Here is a 21,551-nt window from a genome sequence, read left to right as displayed (position 1 = left end):
CAAAAGCAACAGCCAAGATAGAACATGCCAAAACGGGGTGTGGAGGGGGTGGAATAGAGAATATAACTTAGTGTGCCCTTTGAAAATAATAAAAAAGATTTGTTTATCAAATCTGGGCAACCAAAAGGGGAATCAAAATTAAGAACTCAGAAAGAGAAAAATCAGATTTTAAAATGTTTTTAAAAAATAGGTAGCAAACATTAATATATCAAAATACAAAGCTAGGGGTAGGGTAACCGCTCAGTGGGAGAGCACGTGCTTAGCATGCATGAGGTCCTGGGTTCTATCCCCAGTACCTCTATTAAAAAAATTAAAATTAAAAAAAAATCTAAATTAAAAAAATTTTTAATTAAACACAAAAATTTTTAAGTTTTTAAAAAATATAAAGCTAAAGCCATTGAGCTATAATAATTGCAATTTTAAAATAAAATAAAGAATTATCATATAACAAAGAGAAGGTAGAGGATGAGTGAAGGGTAAAAGGTCTAATTCCCAAGGTTGCCATCATTGGGAGCTCATAGATTCGTCTACATTTAAAGCACACATTCAAAAAACTACATCAACCCAAAGTTCTTCATTTTTTATAATCTTTATGTTTTTGCCTTTGGTAGGCTCCTTCAGGAACATATCATTAATTGTAAATAAATTTTTCTGTGAAATTTTAGCAATTCCCTCTGTTTCCTTATTTCTATTAAACAGCTGACTATTTAACACAATACTTTAAGTTTTTAAAGACACATGCAGAATATTCCTATTTGTTTCTATTTATTCTCTTATCTGTATCCAGAGAAAGGGAGAGAGGATGGAATTAGGGTCGCAAATGTAGCGAGGTGGTTATTTCTGAGTAGCGAGGTTGGATATCATCTTTAGTTTGCTTCTTTGCCTTTTCTATATTGTGTGACTTGTTTTAATCATTATCATGTATCCTTTTACAAAAACAGTATTATTGAAGAAAATTGAAGTGGACTTGCCCAAAAATGAATGCTTGAGGTACTCTCCCAGAATTCTCAGAGCCCCCCACCTCAGACAGGCTGGAGTGGCCCTAGGGAATAACCATGACTGTCAAGCTGAGGGGTGTCCTATCTGTGCATGGTCTCTCGAACTATTTCCTATATGCACCAGAGATGGATTTCCTAGCAACTTAAGTCAACGCCCCCCTTGGAAGCACCAAGAGGATCTGGAAAAATTAATGTCTAGTGTTACAAACTGCAGGAAACTAGCATAAACATAAACATCCCTTCAAAGATGGAGGAAGTGGAATGGCTGATGCCCACCTTCTGAGTCAATCATCCAGGGAATAAGGCAAAAATAGCAACAAATACTTTTCAACCCTTAAGACCAAATTCTTTATTTCTGAATTACTTGAGAACTTTAAGCAAAAGAAAGTTTCTAGAGGAAAGCAAAAGAAAAGAAAACCTGTTCCAACGAAACTTCAGTGATACTAGAGGTCTTTGGGCTTCACTGTATTTGGGGCTTAGTAGAATGGGGCAAGTGGAGAAGGCTTTACACCTGCTGCTGGGGTGACCACCTGTGTGTCACAGGTACCCAGATGTTCTGGGCCATGGGCAAGGCGCACACTCAGGAGGGACCATCAGAGCAGCCATCCAGGACGAATTTGTGAGTGCCCCCACAGGACCCCAACCAGAGGAAAACGAACAACTATTTTTAATGTGTTCACAAAACACTTTATATTATTAAATCCCATTTATCTTCACAACATCCTTGAGAGGTCAGCACTATTATCTCCACTTTACACACAAAGACACTGAAGCTTTGACAGTGTAAGTAACTAGCCCAAGGTCACGCAGCTAATCCTGGTGGTTGCTGGCAATCCCTGGTGTTCTTTTCCTTGTAGCTGCATCCCTCTAACCTCTGCCTCTACCTTCACACGGCTTTCTCCTCTGTGTGTCTCTCTGAGTCCTCTCCTCGTCTTATAAGGACACCAGTCATTGGATTTAGGACCAGCCTAAATCTAGGATGACTTCATCTTGAGATCCTTAACAAATTACCTTTGTAAATGTGTTATTTCCAAATAAGTTCACATTTTGAGGTTCTGGGTGGACAGGAGTTGGAGAGGGGACACTATTAAATCCACTATAAGCCACAAGTGACCCACCAGGGTACTCAAATTCATGACCCCAGGTTCATGACTAGTGGAGACCTCAGCCCCTCTAGCTATGCACAGGTTGCCTGGAGTTTTATAGCTGACCTCTGACAGATCCCCAGCAACCCAACTGGGGCCAGCTTTCCTTGCAAATTCAAAAAGAGAGAAGCAGCCCAGATTGCAGTAGGCTCTTCCCGAATGCCCATGGCTCTGCCTCTTGATTGATTACTGGGCTTAGACTCGAGGTCCGAGGTTATTCTGCATGCCCACCCCGGGAACTCTGCAGTCCCCTGGGCAAAGCCCAGTCACAGGTATATGGGCTGAGAACCTGCTCTTATCCCTGGGAAAGAGGATGGGCGGAGTTGGGGGCTGAAATTAAGTCTCAGGACACCAGGATGGAGATTCTTGAGCCATGAAGGAGAACAAAGACTATTCCTAGCCCCCGGGGGGATACCCCATGGCAGTCAAGACCTTCATCCCAGCCAAGGAGGAACTGAGATGGGTGGATTCCACTCTGAGATGGGAGAACAGTGTTTAATAGTACATGGGGTGGTATCACGCAAACTTTCTCTGACCTTGGCCCAGGTAGAATTTCTTAAAGTTTTCTTAGGAGAAGAGAGTATTTTGTGAAGGAGAAGTGGCCAGACCCTCTCTTGGAATCTACCGATGGAACTGAATCAATCACTGGGATCAAGCAGAGTGGAGACAGAGAACCCTTTCCATATGGTGACAGTTACCAGTTTAACCTTAGTAGAAGTGCCACAGTCGCTGGGTGTGTCTGAAGCAATAGGAGCCAACAGCAGCAGCAGTAGAAAATCTTGAAGTCCCACCCAGAGAAAAAGGGGCCATCCCACCCAACCCTAGAATTGAAGGGCTTGGGGCACCCGTGATTCTCAGAAGTAGAAGCTCTAAATCACAAGCAACCGATTGTCCTTACACCCTTGGAAAAACATTTACATATAGACAAATATTCTCTCTTCCAATTGTCTCAGCAATACCAGGAACAGTTACTATTATTACCCCCAATTGATAGGTGAGGAAACCAGGCCAGAGAGAGCAAGTGAAGCCCACTTTCTTCTCTCCTCAGCTTTCTGCCTGTGCACACTGGGGACACTTTCTTGGAAGGATTGGGATGGAGCTTCTACCTGCCCTTCCACCTTTCATCTCCTCCTCACATGGTGATGTATCTAATTAGGGAGACTGAGAAAGGCTCAGAGCACGTGTCCTCCCTTCCCTTCTAATTCCTGATTTTTCAGAGTAGCCCACCCCCACCCCCACCCCATGACCCACACCCAACACACATTGTCAATCTGATAAGCCAGCTACTGCCGCAGGAGAAAACCTGGGCTTCTCCACCTGCTTAGGACACCCAGTTAAGACTCACCCTACATGGAGCTGGGTGTCTAGACTTCAGAAACCTGATTTCACCTGTGGGTCTCATCAAGCTTTATTAATAATAAAGCTGATGAGTCAATGCCTACCACTCAGCTGCTTCTAACTCCATGTTAAAGGGAAGTTTTTGGTAATTCCCAAACCCCAGGGGCAGCCCTGCAACAATAACTTGCCTGAAGTCAAACAGCTGGGAAGGTGCAGATGTGAAATCTGAATCCAAAGTCTGAGCTTTTAACCGCTGCTCTAGAGTGCCAGTTAGGAGGAAACTGAGACCCAAGGAGGTCTGAGGAAGGAGTCACGTCATAAAAGGTCTTGTGGAATGTGGGGGAAGTTTGGATTTTAGCACAAGGGCTGTAGGAAGCCACACATGTATTCCAAGCAAGGAGAAGAGACATTACCACCTGCAATAACCCTGCACCAGACCCCCGCCGTGTAGACTTTGTGTTAGTTTTCTTCCCAAAGAAAAATATCCGAGAAAACAACATCGTTACCATCTCTTTGACAGCTATTCATGACATGTGAGGCTGAGGAATGGGAAGCTTTCTTATTGTTGTTGTTGGTTCTGAAAGAAGAAAAATCCAAGCGAGTGGGTTGTTTTGTCTTCAACTTCCTCATTCTTGAGAAGTCAGGCAGGTCAAAGCAGCAGCTCAGGAATGCGTGTGGTCCGCTGGGGCCTCTCAGGTGAAGCCTGGGGAGCCAGACTTCACTGGGACCTGCTGGTCTTCTGCCCCACTCGGCTCAGAGTCAAGCCCTAGTGCACAGTTTGATTATCACCATCAACGCCTTCATCATCATTAACAATTTCCTCTACTACCTGTGTCACCCTCAGGATGCCTTAGCCCCTTGACACGGTCAACCTCAAGCAATTTCATAACAAGCCAGTGAGGTAGGTACTATTATAATTTCCATTTTATGGATGAAAAAAATTGAAGTGCAGAGAGGTTAAATGATCGGGTCAAGGTTAAACAAGCAGGAATTGGCAGAGCAGGGATTTGAATCCAAGTCTATTTGACGCCAGACTTCAAGTTCTTAACCACAAGGCTACACTCCACTGTGTAGAAGGTGCTTATAGTTGGTTTCAAGAGTATCAGAAGCAATGATTTGGGAGTGGTTGAGGATGGGGGTAGACTTGGTAGGAGGAAGGGTTAAATGCCCTGGTGCAGAGGCATGTGGACATGCTCGTGACCTCTGATAGAATCACGTAGGGATACCCTCAGGCTAGAAAATGTTCTCACTGAGCTTCAAGTCTCAGCTTGCTCAGAATAGTGTGGAAACATCAACTTAGCCATCTGATGTCCCAAATAAATGAATGAACAAACAGAAACATTTGCACTTTTATCTTTAAGCATAGGACGAACAACAGAAGTAGGAATAAATGGCTAATGAGTCAAGGCAAGTCAGTATTTATAGATCATATATTGTGTACTATACATGGGTCACAGAAACGAATCAGACACAGCCACTGCCCTAACAAGGCCGAGAGAGTCCTGCAAGGGCAGGAAGCTTAGAATTAATTATCTAATTATCTCACTGCATCTAAATTCAGTGTGTGCAGTGTGAACAGAGTGTTCATTGGAGGAGAGATGCCTGAGCAGTTATTTCTATCCAGAACTTCACAGTGAAGAAATACTTCACGGAGGCAGCGATGTTAGAATTTAGCCTTGAAACATAGGAAGAGTCAGATAATAGGGAAGGATATCATAAAGAAAACTGTGAGAAGAGGAAAACAAATGCAAGGGATATACGAGATATATGAGAAAATGATGTGTTTCTGGGATGTTAAGACTGATGCAGGAAGATAGGCAGGGCTCAGATCATGGAGTGCCTTGCAGGCCAAAATCATGAGCTTGGACTTGATCCCGTGGGTTATGTGGAACCACTGGAGAGTTTTAGAAGCAATGAGAGTAACTGTTCAGTGTGCATTTTGGGGAGCATGCACTGATGTTGGGGTGGAGGCTGGACTGGAGGGTAGAGGCTAGAGATAAGGGTAAGAGACTACTTAATAGTCTAAGGTATTGATGACAAGGGCAATGGCAAGAGGGATGGTACTGAACAGACACCAGGGTTGAATAGACAAGGAAAAGTTTGGCAAGTTATTGGACATGGAGTTGAGAAAGAGGGAAGAGAAGTCCCTAAGCTCTCTGGTGTCTGTGGAAGGGTTGGGGGCTGATGATATCACAGGAAACCCGGGAGGAGAAGTGAGGGTGGGGACTGGGGAAGATAATGAGTTCTATTTGGAATATGCTGCATTCAAAGCCTTTAAGGGCACACAAAATTGGAAGGCAGTTGGAGGCAGAAGCCTGAATCTCCGAAGAGTGAGATAGAGATGTATGAGTCATCAGTATTTCATGGGAGTTTAAAGTCTGGGAGAAAAAAGTGCCCAGAGAATATAGAAGTTACTAAAAGAGTTGAGAGGGCAGAACTCTAGGGAAAGCTCTTAGGACAGGCCCAGATACATAGTAAGCACTTAACATATGTTCATTTTTAATGTCCATGCATGGTTGTCATTAATATTCCACCACAGTCTGCGTAAATACAGTGAGTTTCTTGAGTTTCTTGCTCACTGGTCAAGCCAAAACTTTGCCCCCATGCCAATACTAACCATCCTGCTAGACCTATTTCAAACCCCATTTCCTCCTAAGTGCCTTGGCAGTATTTTCTACACCATTCACTGGGATATGACCTTTACTGGTAGGTCTTATTCATCTTGCTTCTCCAGTGAGGCTGAAAGCTCCTTTTAAAACACAACAATCATATGTTTGGGGGTTCCTCTCCTGCCCCAAACCGCCCAAATAGCACATACTGGGCTTGGAATGTTCTTTGGTTGAATGGGCTAGACAGGAGTTGGGTGAATCATTTTAGAGATATTTAGCTTTCTTGCTAATGTAATTCTTACTGACCTCCAGCTCACCCTCATCCATCCTATTGTCAAACTCAAGAAATGACCAGACTCTGTCATCCAGAAAGTTCTAAAATGCCATGACAATGAGCATTATGCCCTTCAACTGTCCTACATTTCATCGTAAACATCCTAATCTTGATAAACATTAGGCAGACATTTTTGTGTCTTTCAAAGCATCACAGACAGTGTGGTGCCTTGGAATGAGGAGACAGAAAATGTGCCCTTGAGTTCCCTTCTGCTATCTCCTGGTTGTGATCATGGGTTGATGACTTACCATCTCTGAGTCTTACTTTTCTCAACTGTAAAATGGGAACAATGAAATGGCTGCCACAGAGTCTTGGTGATCAGAATAAAAGATAAAACGTCTCGAAAGTTACTTTGAAATGGTAATTATACCAAGTTAGGTATTGTTCCTATTCTCAAATTTCAGAACCCATCAGAGAGAGGATGCCTTACAGAAGAGGCACAGGCCATTGACCTGCCAGCTTGTGTTCAGCCTAATTAACATTCATCCAGAGAGCTTCTGGGACTGAAGAAATGAAAGGGACTGAGGATGTGGGGGACAGGGTGGGAGAGGAACAGTTGGTGATGAAGAAAGAAAAATCTAATCTTTTGCTAATACCGAGGGCCCCAGCTTGAGAACACACAAGTAAACAGTGAAGTGTGGTGACCCAGGACCAGCTGGGGGACCTTTCGAACAAAAGCAGTTAACAAAGCTGCTTTCAGCTCTGCAACTCTCCAGGGCCAGCTCGGGCCTGGGGCTGCTGGAAAAGGAGCTGGGTCCTGCTTGGAGAGACCCAGCCTCACAGTCAAATGTCAACCCATCAATACCAAGTGAGCAGAAAGGAGCCTAATGCTTAGGGCCTTTGTTTCTTTGTTTTTCATTAATTAGTCTTTTGTTCACTCATCTGAGTCGTGAAGAAATCTCTTCTGCAATCCTTTCAAAATCCAGCTCCCCCACATGTACCCACATTAGTGAAAACAGAATAAAATCTGTGGTTTTGGCTCATTGCCTTGGCCACATGGTCAAATAGGACTTTGAAGGGCTTTTTTTTTTAACAAGTGTTTATTGAGTAACTGCTATTCATTCAACAAACATGTGAAGAGTGCCTACTGCATTCCTGGCCCTGTGCTTGGTGTTAGGGACACAGAGATGAATAAAATCCAAACTCCGGAACTCAATAAACTCAGTAAGGGAGGTCGGAGATCAGTGCCGGTTAGCGCAGTGCCTGGGGGGAGGCACCAACTGCCGGAATAGATTCTGCGGGCTCCGAGGAGGACGAGAACGCTTCTCTTGGGCGGGAGCAGGGAAGGCTGTGTTTCATGGTGCCATTTGGGTGCAGAACCATTCCGACATGCATTCCTGCACGTGTTTGCCACGTTAAAACAACGGCAAGCTGGTGCAGCACCTCCGCTGGGTGTGCCAGGCACCGTTCTCAGCAGTTTCTTCAGTGCTCCTTCAATGTGGGGCCTCTGATGATCTCCACTTTGCAAATGCAAATCTGAAGCCAGGCAGCCCGGCTCAGAGCCCGTCCTCTTGACCTTGGTGCTGGCTGTGCAGCCTCTGCTTACCAGACCCACCGTCCCTGAGACCTGTCAGCCTCTCCCGCCCGGGCCCTCAAAAGCAGGGCTATGTCTTACTGACCTTCATGCCTTCAGAGCCTAGCATGGTTCCAGACACGAGGCTGAGCCTTCACAAGAGCGTCCTGGAACTGCTGAACTTGAGCCCCCTACAGCCAGATGCTGAGGTCCCGGCAGGCCTTGTGGAAGGGACTGGCAGGTCAGAACAGCAGGGAAGGGCTGGGGTACGCTCGGGTCAGCTGGGGTGGCGAGAGGTGAAGACACCATCAGCTTGCTTCAGAAAGCCTTGCTTGTGGCCTTTCGGAGGCCAGGAACGAGGGCAGAGCTGGGATTTGGGAAATGGAGGCCCCGCTCCTTCGCGACCCTGTGCACAGGCTGCTTCTACGCTGAGAACAGACCTGCCCTGGGGTGCACTTTTGTGGCTCTGAGGGCAGGGTTTGGGCTTTAGATAATAATTGCATAGATTTGCTTAGTAAACACAGGGCAACTGTAAGATAATTACGTGTTCTTACAGAGATGGTGCTTGGTAATTACTTTCAGTGGCCCCAAAGTATTATTTAACACATATTCTGGCTTATAAGACAGAAATAATGATGAATTTGCTTGGTGATTACACAGCACTTACCCACGACATATCCTGCCAGTAGCTAATACTTAGTCGGTCATTAAGGGGCAAGCTGTTGCTTTGGTAAATAGTAAGTTCTTCTTCTTATTGGTCTCTAGGCACATAAAGCATGATTAAAACACCATTAGTGACATTTCTCCAAAGGGTGAATACACAAGGCTGTGTGAGAAGCCAACTTTCCTTGGGTCTAAATGCTTTATTTCTACCTTTCTGACAAGAACAATAGAAAGGAATCACTTCTAACGTGGGCATCTGCTCCTTAATGAAACTGAGCAGATGAAGTGAGCTTTGCCCTGGCTTAGGGAATGGGAGGGGAGTGACCGCTGTTTTCAATATGAAGATTGCTCCAAATGGCAGTGCCCGGTTTAGGAGGAGCCCCAGGTCTGGCGCCACTACCCTGGTGGTGGGCTGGGTCAGCACATTGAGTACCAGGGCAAACCACAGCCTTTTGATGGGTCCTGTCAGCGACATTCTCAAGGCTCCCCCTAGGATGGGGCCCGAGAGGCTCTTGGAGGGCTTGGGACTCTGGAAGCGGGGGTACCCTAGTTTTCAGGCCATTTGGGGTACACATGGCAAAGGATCCTACACACATCGGATACCAAACAAGGGAGATGCAAGCTCAGGACCAGACTCTTTGTCCTTAAAAAGGGCTCTTGGGAAAGCTGCCTAACATATTTCATCCGGAAGGCAGTAATTTGGGGGGCCATGGCTCAGCTCTAAATGCTCTTGGCTCAGACACTTGCATCAGAAGAAATCAACTCTTTGTAATCAATAGGGGACTTAAAGAGGGTGGTCAACCATTATGGCTGGTGGGCAGGCTGGTGAATGGGCCTTGTGGAGCAAACAGAGCCCTCATTACCATTCCATTCCAACCCATCCCATTTCTGGAGGGAACGATTCAACATCAAATATGAACTCAATTCCAGATCCAAATTCCCAAGCCAAGTAGCCAATTCCAGTGGCCTGTTTCTTCTGTAATGAACTCCAGGACTCTGACTTTGGCTTTGGAAGTGACTTTGGTTGCCATGGAAGCCAATGGGGAGTAGTTGAGTAGAGCTAAGATTTAACCAAAGAAGACCTGGGTTCACAGGGGCCTGCTCTTTCCTAGTTGGGTGATCTTTGGCAGTCGCCTCTCTAAGCTTCAGTTTCTTTATCTATCAAACAATCTGCAAAGACAATGAATTCCATTAGGCTAGAAATCATACCATTTCATTCAGCTTTCAGTTCCTGAACCCAACCCAATGCCTGATCCTTTCTAAATCTGTAATCAACATTTTTAATTGAGTAAGACTGAGGAAATGCATTACACATTTAGTTTACAAAAATCCACTCCTTTGCACTTAGTGAGAAATAGAGGGAAAATAAAAACAACAATTTAAATAGTCCAGAAGATTGTGCTTGATAAATCCACTCAATGTACATGTGCCTCAGACTGATGCTAAAACCAAAAATGTGGAACTGCTCTTCTCCCCTTTCCTGGTTTTGAGAACCTTGCTGTACTGAATGCATAAATCAACATTAACAATTTAATGATTTAATATTCCACTATGGAATATGTACTCTCACTAAATAATATGCAATATATTACTATATCCATCCCACGTAATTTGCAGGTTTGACTGCATTTGGTGGTAACCACAAAACCTTTGAATCTCTGGTCTGTGGATGATTTAGAGAGGTTTCCAGGGAGATTTTGATTAGACTCAATTATTTTTTGTCTTAGACTTAACCTTGAGAAGCTTGCCTCATTTGGGTTATCTCTCAGGGTCATTGTGAGGGAGCAGAGAATGAAAGCATTGTGAACTAGAATTGCTGTTATCCTGTTCACTGCTCTCTTGGTATAGCTACTTAGCTTGGTCAAGGTCAAAAGCCTTGATTCCAGCCCAGTTCTCTCAACTCCCAGGCTTGAGTGCTGGGATCTACATCACAATTTAACCCAACAAAAACCTGCTGAGTAATTATTGGGAGCTCAGTGAAGTGCTTGCCACATATGGTGGTATAAGAGAAATATAAGGGATGGGACACTGGCCACCAAGAGCCAAATGATTTACACAGTCAACAAGTACTCAGCTGGCCCCAAAGTATGCAAATCTCAGCGTTCTCCCTGAACATGGCAGCAGATACTGGAAAGCACGAGATGGAGGGGGATGCACACACATAGGCAGAATTAGTCCCCAGTCCTTGATACTAAGGCCCCTTTCTTCCCTGTTCCAAAGTGCTTGTTAACCGTTGACAGAGTCTGACCCCCTCAATTCAAAGCTGCCTTGTTTCCATCTTATGTCACTGGGTTTCAAATGAGAGAAGGAAGTATAACATGATTTCTAGTCTCCATACCCTATCCACATCCCACCACTTGTCCTGTATTACCCAGGAAGACCCTCCAGTCCCATGGGAGGAGTGTAGGAGGTAAATACAATCCCATATTCGACTGTAAAGTGCTCCGGTGACAAGAGAGGGGAATGTGAACTGGGATCACCAGGAAACCTCCATGGGCAGGTCAGAGTTATAGAATGAACTTGAGCTTGAGAAGCAGGCTGTGGATTGTGTGCCTATTGATTTTCCCAGTCCCCAATCCTTTCAGACTTATTTTCATAGTAGGATCCTGATTTCTTTTGGGAAAGACCCTTCTTTCTGGCCTTAAGGGTGAGCAAGGGTCCCAGGCCTGAGAAATTTTGGGAATTCTCTTCCCTTGATTACAGGGAATAGTTCGTAAGTGAACATGCTTATCTCCCCAGGTAGTCTAATCAGCCCAGTCCTGAGGATTATTGGAAAAGAGGCAACCTCTTTTTGTAGAATAACTAACCTGGGAGGACGTAAGCGTGGAGCTACCAGGGCCAGCCCCTCTAGTGCTGACCTGAAAGTGGAGCCAGTGTAGAAGGAAACATAGTCTAGACATGGAGGAATAGACTAAGACCAGGTCCTGGAAAAATCATCTGAACCTCTGGATCCCACCCTGCCTGCCTTTGAAGTCAAACGGTCCTGGATTTTAAGTTACACTCCCCAATAAATTTAATGTTCAGGCAAGTTGAATTGGGCTTCTCTTAATTGCAGTGGAAAGAGTCCTAACAAATTAGATATTCATTTTAAAAAGAAATGACAGTGCAGGCAGAGAGAATGGCATGAGCAGAGACCTAAAGGCAGGGATACAGGAATTTGGGTGTCTCAACATATTCATCAAGAACCAAAGAAGATACATAGGGAAAGGGGGCATATTATAAAAATGCCAAGTGATGGAAGGAGGCATTCGGACTTTCCCCTGGACTTCAGAGAACCAAAATCCAGAGCTGAAAGTAGGCAAATGCATGCCTGGACCCAAAGGCAGCTCATGAATTGGCTGGTCCAGTGACATTCTCCTCATTCAGGGAAATCCCTACCACATGCCAGCTGCTGCACATCTGTGGTTAGCATTGTTCCTTTAAAGAATAACACAGATTCTTCTCCGGGCAAGCCACACGTTTTCATTAGCTGTGGTCAGGAGGGAAACCGTGCTCCTTCAGATGAGTTTCAGCTGACAGGCTGCTCCAGGGCACATCTTTCAGGGAAGCTGATTCATCTTCTCTGTCGACTGGCTGTGGGGGAGGCACACCTGTGTCCCAGGATGACTTCAGAGAGAGGGGAGACAAAAGACCACGTTGGGCTCCAGCTGCCTCTGCAGACACTCTTACAGCGCAGCAGACACAAGTGCAGCCATGCCTGGTGGGCAGTCAGCGGTGGGGTTGTTTATGTTCAGCTTCTGGGACCCCCAGGACTCTGCCTCTGAGTTCTGTCCCAACTGATGGCTTGGGTCAGGGGAGACTGCTGACATCTGGGCTTGATTTTATCCCCACTTATCCACATCTCCGTCATCCATGTGCTACATTCTTCAACCTCTGCAGAATGCAGGCTGCTCAAAGATGCTTTGATGGTGGAGCCACAAACTGGGTGGAGGTGCAGTCACACCATGCCCACATTTAACTTAAGAATTCTGCTGGGAGAGAAAGAGAAGAAAGAGACCGAAAGCGAGCAAGATCATGGGTATGAGTGACTTGACCTTCCTTCCCACTCACAGGGCAGATGCCCTGTAGGGAATGTGAGAAGGTGCAAGCTATCTGTGGTTCACACAATAGGTCTCAGTTCCTGCAGGCCTCTCGTCACATAAATGCCTTGCCTAGCTGAGTATACTTGTCAAAACAAGTAGACCTAGCTGCTGCAACAAAAAGTACTAAATCTAAGAGGCTAACTGCTTACTCAAAGTCACACTGTGAAGTGGGTCTGGAGGTGCTCCTTGGTGACTGCCCTCCTAGCAGCAATCCAAGGATCCAGCATCCTCCATCAGTGACCCTGCCATATGAAACCCTGTGGAAGGGGATGAAAGCCGCTGCAGGTGGGATTCTCCAGAAGCAGACTCTGAGATGGAGATTAAAGTGTGGGACATCTAGTAGGAAGTGCTCTTGGAGGAGGAGGGTATAGCTCAGTGGCAGAGTGCATGCTTAGCATGCACGAAGTCCTGGGTTCAATCCCCAGCACCTCTGTTAAAAAAAAAAAAAAAAAGAGGACGTGCTCTTGGGATCACTACATGTGACAGAGAGAGAAGGATGTAAGTTTGGGCAGAGGGAGAAGCTGAGATGCAATGCAGCCCCTAAAAGGTCTCCTGCAACCCAGTGGAGAACTCTGGGGCTGGGTGGTCTTTCAGAGCTGTCCTGAGTTGGAACAAGGTGATTATGCTGTTCAACCTCTATGTTTCTCAGTCATTGGATGTAGATGTGGACCATCTTCCCGGAGCACTCCCAGCAGCTGAGGAATTGTTTCATGGCCAGAGTGGGATCTGGTGGCTCACTGTAGCATGCACTGCAAGGCGACTAGAGCTGGGGTCAGCAAACCTTTGGTAAATAGGTTTTACAGGCCACATTGTCTCTGTCGCAACTACTCATCCCTGCTGTTGTAGCACAAAAGCATCAGAGGCACTATGTAAACAAATGAGAGTGACTGCGTTCCAATAAAGCTTTATTTACAAAAACAGGCAGTGTGTCAGATTGGCTCACAGGCCATAGATGGCTGATTTCTGGACCAGAGGATGACGGGAGGAATTAAGGACCAACCCTATCAATGGCTTAGATCACTCCTGTCCATATTTCATTGGCCAGAACTTCACTGGCCCCAATTTAACTGCACAAGGTTAGGAAATGGGGTCTTTCTGTTGAGCCCCAAAAGGAAATAAAGGGAATCTGTGAGCATCTAGCCAGACTCTGCCACAGTGTGGTTCTTGAAAATCATTTTTCAAACATGGAACAGCCCTGCAACATCTTATACATTTCTTCATCTCTGTTACTGAGTAGTGTATACTCTACCTCCAGGGAGACTTGGGAGCCTTTTCAAGGGTACTTCTCGCTGCATTTGAATTTCGCTCCATGCACTGACTTTGGAACCTAATCCCCATGTGAACTCTGACTCTGCATCAAGTGAAAGTTCAAAAAACAGAAGAGTGAGGAGTCAGACAGACCTGGCTCTAGAGCTCAGCTCTGCCACTCACCGGCTCTGAGTAACCAGTCACATTTTCTTCTTTTTTTCAATTTTTTAAAAATTTAAGTATAGTTGATTCATACTGTTGTGTTAGTTTCTGGTGTACAGCACAGTGATTCAGTTACACATACCATACATATATTCTTTTTCATTATAGGTTATTACAAGATATTGAATCTAGTTTCCTGTGCTATATATTAGGACCTCGTTGTTTACCCGTTTTACATATAGTAGTTTGTGTCTGCTAATTCCAAACTCCTAATTTTATCCCTCCCTGCCCCTTTCCCCTTTGCTAACCATAAGTTTGTCTTCTATGTCTGTGAGTCTCTTTCTGTTTTGTAAATAAGTTCATTTGGGTCACATTTTTAGATTCCACATAAAAGTGGTATCATTGGAAAACAGTATGATTTCTTAAAAAATTAAAAATAGAGTTACCATATGATCCAGCAATCCCATTCCTGGGCACATATCCAGAGGAAAAGCCAATTCAAAAAGATACATGCACCCCAATGTCCATAGCAGCACTATTTACAATAGTCAAGACACGGAAGCAACCTAAATGTTCGTCAACATGTTTCCTTCTTGAACCGCAGTTTCTCCTTTTCTAAAATGAGATGCTAATAGTGCCTACTTTTTGTGGTTTTTGCAAGGATGCAAGTGCTGTAATATACATAAAGCACTCAAAAAATGCCAAAGATTATCAATTCTTTGTTAAGAAAAGGGGCCTATAATAGAGATGATCAAAATCTGCTGGGGTGACCCAATGAATTCCTCCATCTCCCTGGGCCTTGATTACATCTTCTGCAAGGTAATTAGAGGGTTCCCCGCAACATGTCGGATTGGGATGAATGAGAGTTTCTGTGACTCTTGTAATTAAAAATAAACAGAAAATCATAGTAATACTTACCTGACAGGGTTGTTGGGAAGATAAAGTTTATGTCAATATAAATGTGTTGAGGGCAGAAATATGCCAGGCAGTATAGTAGATTGTGGGGAAACAAACATGAATAAGGTATTGTGTTGGTTATCAACTGCCCCAGAACTTGGTGATTTAAAACAACAACAATTTCATTGCCCACAGTTCTGTGGGTTGACCAGGTGGTTCTTCTGGTGGTTTTGGTTGAGCTCACTCACGCAACTGCGGTTTCCTGGTGGCTTGGCAGTGGGCTGCACTCAGCTGGAAGGCTGGGAAGGCTGTGTCCCATGAGATCAAGCACAAGCATGTACCCATTCTCTGCTTGCATCATGATTTCTGACATCCCATTGGCCACAGCAAGGCACATGGCCAAGTCCAGCATCAGTGTGGAAGGGGACCACACAAGGGCATGGCATGCGTACCAGAAGGAGAAATTCCTTCAAGGCCATATTATAATAATTTGCCACAAATATCTTATATGCCCTTAAGAAAGCTGCCATGAAATGTCCATCTTGCCCCCATGAGATATATCAATCTCCATAGCTCACCTTCCCTGGTATCTCCCAAGGAAGCATTGATAAGAGAATCACCCATGGAGCTTGCTTAATGGCAGATGCAGAAAGATATGTCATGCTCAGTTACAAAGTGCTTCCCCTACCTCCCTCTCCTTTTCCACTCCTATCCTCCTGTCCATTTCTAGGTCCATCACTATGGAATCAACAAAAGACAAACTGCACATGTGGATATGCAACACTGACATGTGGCATGGACAAGAATTTGCTGTTTATCAGCCTCAGTGCGGATTCCTCTGCTGGGCTGCTCTTGGAAATGCCTTAACAGTGACTGATCATGACCCTTCAACTGTCTCGCCACGATGCAAAATGATCAGACCTCCCTCCCATCCATGTACAGATCAACCCAAATCTTCAGACAGCCATACCAAGCATTCAGGTTCACTAGGGTGCTCAGGGTTCCAGCACCTGATGAGCAAGCTAAGCAAATTCCCTGAGGTCCAGCTACAAGGTCAAGATGCTAAGAGCCAACAGATTCTGCCCCACTCTTCCCAACCCATGGGAAAATGCAGCATTTGGGTCACTGCATAGGCCACTGAACGAATGCCCAGTTGCCTTTGAGCCACGCCTTGCTCATTTCACTGTGGGAGGTCAGTTTCCTTTTTCTCTAAGAATCCAACATTGAGTTTCCCAGTCCCTCTTTTCTCATTATATAATCCAGCTGTTTCCTGCAGCGGCCTGCTGGGATGAGAGTGCTGGGCTGGGAGATCTGGCTCTGAGACCTGGTCTCCAGCACTCTCTAGGCGTAGCTCAGTCACAAACCCTCAGTCCTCGTGGAGCTCTGTTTCTTCATCTGCAGAACGGGAGAACCTATCCTTGGCTTCCCTGCAGGGCTGTGGGGAGGATCAGGTGGCATGATTGTCACTTCCTCTCCCACAGCGTAATCTGGTGGGTATATGATAAGCCGATAAGCCACTGTTTCTGGCTGCAGTCTGCGGTGGGGAGTAGGGGTCTGAGGGGTGGGGAGGAGGGAGAGGCCCGGGTTGATGCTCAGATAAAATGCTGACCCAGGGATACCTTCATTGTCCTTGGCCCTTGGCCCACCCACAACTTTCCCAGCAATCTTGCCACACCTTAAAACCACCCAGCAAGAAAAGGGGGAAACTGTTTCCCTCAGTGAAGCCCTCAGGTCCTCCCTCTGAAACCAGAGCTTTGGGGAGAGCAGCGAGGGAGTGGTGACTCAGTGTTTAGTCTCTGGGATTTCATGTGCCCAGGCCGACTCAGGAGGTTGAGCTAAGCTTCCAATGCTGCTCATCGGAGTCTGTCTGGGATGAAGCACATTCAAAGGGACTCTGAGCCCGGGACAGCTTAGGCGGAGGTGAGAGGCTGGTCCAGAGTGAGGATGGAAAGGTTTGAAAGTCTGCCCTGAGCGTGTAAACTGGGGTCAGGCACGGGATGGGCTGGGGTCAACTGTGATGGCCGTCCAGGCAGAGGCTTCTGGAGCCAAGTGAGGCAGTTTGGCCATCAGAGAGCTTCTTCCCTGACGGATCCCAGGAAAGGAATGTAAACAGGGCCCCGTGCGTGACTAAAGCTGAGGAGGGAAGAACCATGGGCCCACCTCCCACCTCGGGCTTCTGTCAGACCCCCCACCTCGAGCCCTGGGAGCGGTACCCCCACGTCTCAGCCCCTCCAGAGGTGGAGAGGATCACACGGGGAACATCTGCTCCTCTTCATGGGAATAAAATGGGCTCCGCGTGTGCATCTCTGTTTCCTCCTCAGGCATCCCCTCTCCCCTCTTTCTCTTCCCAACTTTTATAAACATAATATGTGATGCCAGGGCTTGCAGACCAAATCCCAGCGATATCTGGGTGGGTCTGATGGGTGTGGTTCATTTGCTCCTACGAAAGCCTGCCTGCCGGGGGATCACATCCCTGAAGAGATGAGGGGAAGGAACAGGAAGCAGGGACGTGTCTGAGGTGTGAGGAATCCACGGAATGAGGGACAAGCTAGACTCACACCCTGGAGGTATCGCCACCTTCTCAGTCGTGTGTTTAGTGAGAGCCGTGGACGCTTTGTTTTGTCCCTACCTCCTCAGCCCTAGGCCGTGCCTCCCACCGGCACCTTAGTTTGCCCGAAGCTTAATGCCAGGACTCAGCAAGTCATAAATCATGGTAAAATAAAGACTACCTAGTGGATGGTGAATCGTTCGATATATCAGGCTAACTGGCCATCTCCCGCTCTAACTGAAGGGACCAGTCACAGCAGAAGCAGCTGTTCCCTGCTGGCTACTAGCCCCTCAAGCCACGTGTTTTGACCAATATTCAGATCAAATCTGAGCACATGTAACTCTTTTCTTCTAATGTTATTGCAAAGTCCAGCTACTGTCTCGGGCTTTGCCTCTTATCTCCCAGCCTCTCCTTTCCTAGTCACGTCAGCCCATGTGATTCATCAGAGACCAGAGATGCTCATGCTGCTGACTGTTCTGGATACATGGGGATACATCCAGAGTAAAACCGTCTTTGGGTCACAGGAAGGGAGAAGGTGCTCAACCCCCTGTCTTCATAACACATCATTTTATCACTGCCTGACATTATAGCATATGTTCTGTATGTCTCTTCTGGCTCCTCCACTAGAAGATAAGCTCGGTGAGGGCAGAGACCTGGACTTTGAGGGCTGATTGTTCACTACTCTATCCCTAGCACCCAGGTCAGTGCCAGGCAAATATTTATTTAATGAACAAATGGTTGGGAGACTCTATCTGACCAGACTGGACTGTGAATGACAAGTGAAATGTCTAACCACACAAACACAATGGGCCCAGATGTGCATGTGCAGCCACACACGGGACCATGGGGGTTTGTGAGTGAATATGAATAATGATAATAATGGCTAAAAGTCACACCTTTCTATGCCAGCGACCCTGCGAAGCACACACAAGCATCGTCTCAGTCAATATTCAGGTCTTACCCTATTTTAAAGATGACAAAACATTCAGAGAGATTAAGTGACTTGGTTAACAGCAGAGGCAAGACTAAAGGCAGATCCATCTGTCTACAAAGTCCATGCTTTTTAACCACGATGCTCTTCCTCAAAGTCATCATTTCCTTCAGGCATTCATTGTGTTCAGCAAAACATTATTATATTATTATTATTTGAATTCTCCTGAATGCCTAATCTCCATCACTAAATTAGAACTTCCTGGGGTTAAGGATTATATCTTATTTCCTTATCATATTCCAAGCAGAACCTGGTACTCTGAGCTGCACATAGCAGGTGCACAATACATGTCTATCCAGTTAATTAATTAATACAACCACAGAGTATATCACAAAAGAAAACTCAGCTATAGATGACATTCCAGGAAAGAAAGAAAGAATAAGGCTGAGGTGTCAAAATGGCTCTGCCTGGCTGGAAACCTCTTCTTGGTAGGGCTAAGTTTTATTTCTCTTTATATATTCAATTATTCACAAAGTTCTTGGCATCAAGCTTGTTGTATGAATCAAGAAAAACTGGTTCGCAACCTTGGGTCTCACAGAGTGAATAGTCTTGAGGGATATTTTATCTAGACACTTGAAGGTTTTGATGGATAAGTACCTAATATGATGTCTAGCGTAGAGAAAATACTTTAAAACAATTCATTGAATAAGTCAGTAGTGGTCTCATAGTAACTGGTACAGTATCTGGCATAGAGTGAGTATTCAACAACTGGTTACTAAATTGTACGATTAAATGATTTTTTTAAAATAGTTTCCATTTATCAAGTCAGGTACTATTTTGCATTAATTATCTCATTTAATCCTCGTATTAGTCTATGGAGCAGGTATTATCATTATCTGTATATTACAGGTAAAGAAACTGTGGCTCAAAAAGGTTAAATAATTCATCTAAGGTCCCACAGGTATAAGAGGTGGAAATAGGAATTGAATTGATGGATTCCAAACGGTTAGGCGTGATGCTTGGTCCTGCCTTGGCAGCTCCTTTTGACAGAGGCACCGTGTCCTGACAACATGACGCTCCTGGGAAATAGCTAAGTCCACGCGCTGGCCACCCAGAAAGAAGGTCAGGTACAAGGCAATGCCGTAAGGCGGCACCCAGTCTTCTGCCTTCCCTGGTGGCCCACAGCCAGAATCCCCGGTGTTCTCCCTCCCTTGCAGTAACTTGGAGGCGTGGGTAGGAACAGAAAGAGAGAGTTGAGGGCTTTTTTGGGTCTACACGGGGTGTCCAGTATCCAAGTTCTTTACTTTCGTTGTGTAATTTAGAAGTCTCAAATATATGTCATGTGGATACTGATTTTATTTCCATTTTATGGAAGAAGAAACTGAGGCTTAGGGAGGTTGAGTTTACTTGTCCAAGTTCACTCAGCTGGTAAGTGGCAGAGCTGGGTTTCGAACTCAGGTCATCTGGCTTCCCAAGCTCTTAACCACCACGACTGCTTTATTTACATTTGACAGCGTCCAGAAACTACCAGTTAAGACGCTACTATTGATATTTAAACACCATAATTATAATCATGGCAACCAGGTAGAGGTGCTTACTGTTTGCCAGGCATTGTTCTAAGAGTACCTTCCTTACTTGATCCTTCTGCTGATGCTATGGAGTGAGTACTATTAGCCACATTTTTCTGACAAGAAAACTGAAGCTAACATAAAGAACTGGAAGGGCTGCGATCTGTCTGAACCAGATCTGCCTAATTCCAACAGCTGGGCATCTCCAACCACTCCTAGTATCCATGTCCTTAACCATTAAGCTTTCTGGTCTTCCTATTTTGACTTTGCATTTGCCCTTGAAGTTGTACTACATGCCTCACCTGCTCTATGTCTTGTACTATGTATTTCTTTTGAACAGCAGTCAGGAAGATTACAGGGAAGTACAAAGACTTGTTGATGCCTCTACCTTCTACTGCACAAATCAGGGGTAGCCCTGGTTGTCTGCCCTTTTCTGCAAAATCATCACAGTTACACTCTCAAAGAACTTTGAAATAGATGGACTTTGGAAAGATGCTCTTGCTTTCCTAGAATACATTTGATTAGAAAAAGTATGAGATGGGGTATAATCTAATTCAGGAACAGAATGGTTCCATCAAGTAGAATCTGTTTGAAATCATCCCTTTAACCAACAGCTAGGCAACAGAAAGAGAAATAAACATATGTGCAGCATAGAAAGTGCAGGTGCTAAGTGGAATGCCCTTTAGCAGGTAGGGTTAGGTTCAAGTTACATTACAAAACCTATAAAAATCTGTTGGAAAATGAATAATTCAAAGAGATGGCTCTGGGTGTTTTCCAGAAATAAGCATGTTATGTTGTTATCATTAGAATCAACGTTGTCAGAGCAAGCCTTACACGTTAATTAAGCTGGCAAAGACTTCAGAGTGTAATTTAAGCGATCAGGGAATGATAGGAATAACCCCTACCATCTGTATGTATTTATGGTGTGCGATACTTATTCACATATATTGTAGTGCTTTGCCCTTACCACAAACCATTGAGGTCTACAGGATTTCCATTTAGAATCAGATTTTAGGTTTCCTGAATTCAAATCCATTGTGTTCTCTATTACTCTTAAATGTAATCATCATCATCATCATCATCAAATAACAATAATAATAATGGAAATTAAGGGAATGTCCTGGCGAAGATATCTACTTCCCCTTCACAATTCTGCCAGGGCCTTGAGCGACATACTGACTTCTTGTGTTTTACAAGAGATGGTAAAAAAAATAAGTTAAATGGATGCAATTCCTCCCTTTCGGATGATTACAGTTAGGGGGGGTAATAGTGCTGCCCATCTAAACAGTATGCACTTATTCATTCATCAAATACAAGGACAGAGGGCTTTGCTGTCACATGAGGAGGTTTTGTGCAAATTCCAAAAAGGTGTCTTACCCTCTGAGCTGATGTGGTTCCAAGTGAAGACACAGCTACTGACCAGCACATTCCTGGCTGGATTTTAGCTCCCACTCATCCCCCAGGCTGGACAACTTTGTCTAGTACACAAGCTGCACAAAGGCAAAGACTCTCACT

At 45.1% G+C, this 21,551-nt stretch overlaps 1 long non-coding RNA gene across 1 annotated transcript; it reads left to right on the top strand.

Moving 5' to 3' along the window:
- Positions 1-4,183: 4,183 nt before the first annotated feature.
- Positions 4,184-7,431, top strand: LOC140700449 (uncharacterized). The gene is made up of 2 exons (XR_012078841.1): positions 4,184-4,382; positions 6,829-7,431. It is a non-coding gene; the product is annotated as an uncharacterized lncRNA (long non-coding RNA).
- The last annotated feature ends 14,120 nt before the right edge of the window (positions 7,432-21,551 follow it).

The sequence above is a fragment of the Vicugna pacos genome, chromosome 12 (genome assembly GCF_048564905.1).
Source record: "Vicugna pacos chromosome 12, VicPac4, whole genome shotgun sequence".
Lineage (NCBI taxonomy): Eukaryota > Metazoa > Chordata > Mammalia > Artiodactyla > Camelidae > Vicugna > Vicugna pacos.
The sequence above is the reverse complement of the archived record's forward strand: the minus strand, read 5'-3'. Positions and strand labels throughout refer to the sequence as shown.